At 34.8% G+C, this 5,843-nt stretch overlaps 1 long non-coding RNA gene across 1 annotated transcript; it reads left to right on the plus strand.

The window, feature by feature from the left end:
- Window positions 1-4,661: 4,661 nt before the first annotated feature.
- On the plus strand, window positions 4,662-5,329 carry LOC131632508 (uncharacterized). Its single transcript, XR_009293031.1, has 2 exons — window positions 4,662-4,861; window positions 4,944-5,329. It is a non-coding gene; the product is annotated as an uncharacterized LOC131632508 (long non-coding RNA).
- Window positions 5,330-5,843: the final 514 nt, after the last annotated feature.

Here is a 5,843-nt window from a genome sequence, read left to right on the forward strand (position 1 = left end):
TTGGAGGAAGTACCCTTAGAAAGAACTTGGACATCATCGCAAACTTGATATAGATTTCTCCAAGACTTGAATTTTGAAAAGTATGCCCCAATATCTCTAGGATCTGGAGGACCCTTAGAAAGAACTTGAACCTCCCCACAAACTTGATATATATTGCCCCATGGTTTGAGTTTAAAAAAAATCATGCCCCAATTTCAAACTCTGAAGGGATGTTCTTAGACTTCACCGTGTGGTGATATGATTTGATATAACTTTCGCTAAGTGTCCAAATCTTGGAAAAGTTGTAATCTGTAATTGCTTGAAGGGAATTTGGATCCTACATGCCGTAAGATGAACTTGGTACGATGTGCCCCATATTTGATCTTTGAAAGTTTGCCACTGATCATTAGGATCTTGGAAATGTATGTCCCTGATTGTCTGGTGCTTTGAAATGTGACTCAAGTTGATCGAATCTTAGAATGAATGCCCCTAGTCAATATGATCTTCCTGTGATGTACCCCTATGATCATTAGGATTTGCCCCTGATTATAGGGCTCCTCTTAGATGTTTTTCCCCTAGTCAGTAGCGTCCTGAAATGAATTTATTTTGATTAAACCAATTTTGAAATCTCCTTGATGCTAAGTTTCGATTCGTAGATAAAATTGTACATTTTGAAAAGTAATTCTTTGTGACGCACATGCAAGTTTTTTTGAAATTGAAGTTTTTATGGAGAAGGAATGGATGATTTAGATATGGTAAGCAATAATTTTAACAAACATAGGAGTCAGTTTAACATAAATTTTTCTAAGTATGCTTTCATAGTTTAACCTTGCTTCAATTAGGGCTTTCGAAGGTTGTAACGTTGCCATGGTTTGTGGTTTAAGAAACAAAGATATAAGGCTCAAATTTTATATAAACCCACCCCATTCTCCTTGATGTTCTCCAATCCTAAAATTCGCTTAATCCAATGAATGCATTCAGTTTGCAAGAGAATTTTTCGTAGTCGTAGTGATGGTAATAAGCATTGATAAAGATTCAAGCGCCAATGAAGAGCATTGATAAGATCCAAGCGTTGATAAGAAGCTTTTGATTATTTTTGAGGTGGCAGTCACAAGATTATTTTCCAATGTTTTCCTTTTAATCCCTTATTTTTTGTATGGACCAATTCTTTTAAATTTGCGGTCCATCGGGATGCCATAACTTTTGCCTAAGTCAAGTTTCTTTTGATTTTTACTTGACTTAGCGGGATTTTTATTTTATTTTTGAGCTTATTTTTTTTATCTTTGAACATTTGTGACTGCCATGTTGATTGTCGTAAGATTCATCTTTAGTTCTTCATTGGTCTTGAATGATATATTGAGGAAGGAGATGTTGCAAGCTTTATCTTCATTGTTTCCTCAATCTTTGATGATTGCGAGGAAAAAGATGTGCCCGAACTTTTGCTTAGATTGACTAATTCTCCTGAGTACAGAATGCACCATTGAATTAATTGAAATCTACCCTGCCCCTGGTTAAAATTAAGGTTTTTTTAGTATATAGAAGAAAACTCCAACTTCTGGCTCGAGGGGGGTTGACTACCGATTAACTTCCTTATTTCTCCACTGTTTAGGATTTAAAACAATGCCTTACATCATCAGCTCAGTTTTACATTGAAAGCATACGTTAGCAAAATTAGATTAATTTTAATTACATCATTCTCCCTCGAAGTTTGTTAAATGTGAGAAATAGGAAAAGGATCAAATGGATTGACCTTTTTTTTTTTTTGTTCCATTTTTTTTAGAAAGGGTGAATACGAATGAATTGGCTTCAAAAACATGCATGCTCATTTTATTAAAACTATTAATCAAAGAGTACAACTTTAAGAAACAAACAAAACTTAGCAATAACGAAATTTCAAATGGAAAATAACAAAGCCTAATGATCTTAAGGACGAGCTTCCTTGAATTCTAAGAAATGTTGATGATATTTTTGCACTTGTCAAAGTAAGGGGTAACCATTCACAAAGGGTATTCCTTCTTCAAAAGTCAACTGCTTGTTATCGATCAAATCTTGGACTTTGTGTCTGAAGGCCCAACATTTCTCCAAAGTGTGCCCTGGAGAATTGGCATGATATTCGCACCTTGCATTTGCATTATATTTTGGTGGGATTGCCCCAGTAGGAGGATCAAGTTTCTTTAACTCGACCAATGAAGCCTTGAGCAGTTGTTGAAGTAGTTCATTGTGAGGCATAGGAAGCAGATCAAACCTTCTCGGGGGTGGCTTTGGTTCTTCCTTATGATGAATACCCCTATTCTGTTGGTAGGGTTGTCGATGCCGTTGATGTTGTTGTTGAAGTGGGGGGATCACCCATGGTTGTGATGTTTGAGAAGTTGGACGGGCATGTGGCTGACATAATGAAGGGTTACCTTCCCTTTCCAACAATATTTGTATGACCAAATTCATTTGAGTCTGTAACTGGTTGACCTCCTCCCTTAATAGTTTTTGATCTTTCTTGAGTTCTTCCATAGTTTCTTGAGACATGCTCCAAGTTCTCTTGTGTGTATCGGGAAGCCTGCTAGCTAAATGGTAATTGGATAAGAGCAGAGATGAAAATGCGTATGCAAATGTACATATGTAAATGGAAATGCAAAGTCACGTCATGGATGCAATGCAATCTCATGTGTGGGTTTAGGGGTCTATGATTGACAAAGGAGGCTTGGTTTTAGTCATGTCATATAACCTAATGAAATCCCTGTAGGCTAAGGAGAGGCAGACAAATTAACGCATATATAGGCTAGGATAGTAATACACTATACGCGTTTTTTTTGTAATATATTGAAATGCAAACACCTTAAATGGGTTTAATGTGAATACCCTAAAAAGGATAGGGTAGCGAATACCGTATACCACTCTTGAGATAATACGAGGACACCCCATACAAGTTTACGGTAGTGACTACCCTAAAGAGGCTAGGGTAGTAATACCCTGTATCGATTTTGGGATAGATAGACAAAAGAGAAACCTTGCGGGTTTCTTGAGAATGAAATAGGCAGAAAGTAACCCTGGTATGTAGGCTTTTAAGTTTGTCCTACGGATATTCTACCCTTCCCCATGAGGGTGATTTTCTTAAGGGTATCACGGATAACGCTAAAGGGAAAGGCACAGGAGCCTCCCTTAAGCGGAGCCTCTTTGTAGACCGAGACTTATCTCATAGGTCATGCAAGGTCTCACCATGATGTTTTATTTTTGGTACAAAGAGTCATTGGTCAAATCCTAAGTCCTGACTCCAAGAGAGGCGAGCCCTCTTGAGACATTTCTCGGAATTCGACCGACTCTAGGCGAAGTTGTCGCAAAGACTCGTAGGGATGTTAAACCCCTTTGGCCAATTGACAATCCTTCTCTTAATGTTTCTCACTTTATTTGAAATATGATCCCACCAACAATACATATATGAAAAATAAATAAATAACAAAATAACAAATAAAACAATATAATAAATAAAACACAATATGAAAAATAAACGCAAAAATAATAAAAACCCCAACAGAAAACCTAGACCTAAAGGTAGGGAATACTCTATTTTAAGGATATCCCCAGCAGAGTCGCCAGCTGTAGCAACCGGCTTAAATTTTTTTTGAGTCGCCACCATTATTTTTATCTTAAGGGAAGGGAATTAAATGGATAACCCTATATTTTCAGAGATTCTAAGTTCGCGAGTTAATTAAATAAAGGGAAGGTGTTAGGCACCCTTTATTTCCCTTGTACTCAAGGGGACCCCCTCTAGATCTAGGTTTTTTCTAAGGTTTCGAAAGCATTGTTTTCATATTTTTAAAAGAAACAGGATTTATTTATTTATTAGGGGACTCGCTTCAATTTTCGATTGAATGCCTACATATCTCCTTATGGAGAATCAGAGTCCCAATTCGTAGTTCGGGTTTTTGGTTGGTTGTTTTTATATGATTGTGTAATTACTTTAGAATTCTCCTTTGAATTTCGTCCGGTTTAGAAATTAAGGTGATCGTGGGCGTGGTTCGAAGTATAATAAGAAAAGCAATTATACAATCCTATTTTTGAAATTTTATATAGATTTTACATTATGTTGATAAATGTTGAAATTTAAATATAAATATACAAATATTAAAATAATTGAATTTTAAAAAATGAGATTCGAAGATATATTATTAGAATTAGTAAAAGAAATAAATTAATACTATAAATATAAATATGCATGGGGTTAATTTTATAAGTTATACCAATTAGTTAAATATTAATAATTATGAAAATACGGTTAAATTATTAACCTAAACAATTAGTTAATTAAATGATTCAGGAGGTTCTAATTTGGAATTTGTAGGTGTATTAGAGAAAATAATTAGGCCCAGAAGTGGATCTAGACCCAATAAGGAAAATGGGGTGTGAATTACATAGCTTTTGTAAAAAAGAGTAAAACAGAGGGTGCTAACAGCATGGGCTTGGGCCTAAACAATATTTTTTGGTTAGAAAGAATCCGCTGGATCCAGTGTAGACTGGACCAGGGACGTTACGGTGTGCTAACATAATTAGGTACGTTTGATCTAAAGTAATTCGAATAGATGGTTATGACTTAGTATGGACCGAGGGTACATGATAAAATAGATGCACATTATTTAATAACAATAAGGAAAGGTGGAGAGACATTTAATTATGTTTTTTTTCCAATTTTATTTCATTTTCCAACGTTTTCCTCTCTCTCTCTCTCTAAACGATCTTCCTCCCCCCTCTTGCCTCTGTCTCTTCGTTCCACAAAAAAACAACAACAACATCCATGAATCCAAAACCCAGAAACCTTAAATCATCCCCCTAACCCCAAAACATGCATCTAAACAACAATAATCTCAAATATTCAAGCTAAATTTTAATCGTGGTTACCTTTTGTTGCGACCCTTCTTGCAAATCCCTCTTCCGATTTCTGGGTGTTCTCCTGTTGACCCCTTTTCGTGTTTCAGGTTCGTAGATGACGAAGATGGCGCGATGGAGATTAAGGAGAACGACTCGGATCAACAGCGATCTAGGATTTCAGACGTGAAACCCAGATCGAGTGGCGGCGGCCGATTGCTTTGAAGTTACGGCTTTGGGTTCGTAGTGAGGATCTCCCGCAACAATCACTTTCTACTCCTTCTTTTTGTGTTTAATTTTTCGTCAATTTTTTTTTTCCATGATTGTTGATTTTAGGTTCAGATTTATAGTGTTTTGAATAAAAATATATTAGGAAATAGATTTAAGGTATTTGATTCAAATTGATTTAGTCTTGATTTAGTTCCGATTTGTTTATGGATTAAGGTTCTTGATTTTATTTGTAAAATTAATTATAAATTAATTTCGGATTTGATTCGATTTATTGTGTATTATGAATTCAGATTTTTGTTTGTAATATTCTTCAGATTTATACTTATTCCTCTTTAATGAAATCTTTCCTTTTCTATATTTGTTTGTTTGGGTCTTGTGGGTTTGTTTGAGAAGAAATTAGGTTCTGAGGTTGATGAAGGTGGTGTGCGGCGGCCGCTTGTGGCTTGGAGAAGGAAGGGTTCTAAAAACCCTAGTTTACTTAGTCAATAGCAATTAATAATAATTTTAATATTAAAATTAGTAAAAAGAAGTAGATGATATTAACTTATTAATAGTAGCAATATAATAAAAAAAATAGATTCTCCTTTATTTGATTCTATAATAGTAACGATTTAAACATCTAATTAAGTTAATAATTAATACTTTAATATAATAGAAAAAGCTACTAATAAAACTTAATAATAATAAAATTTAATTGATGTTAATTCTAATAAAAGTAGTAAACTAAAACTTTCTTACTGATTGCAAAAAAGTAGTAACCGTAAAGGTTTCTCTTTTTT

The sequence above is a fragment of the Vicia villosa genome, unplaced genomic scaffold, assembly GCF_029867415.1.
Source record: "Vicia villosa cultivar HV-30 ecotype Madison, WI unplaced genomic scaffold, Vvil1.0 ctg.000951F_1_1, whole genome shotgun sequence".
NCBI classification, from domain to species: Eukaryota; Viridiplantae; Streptophyta; class Magnoliopsida; order Fabales; family Fabaceae; genus Vicia; species Vicia villosa.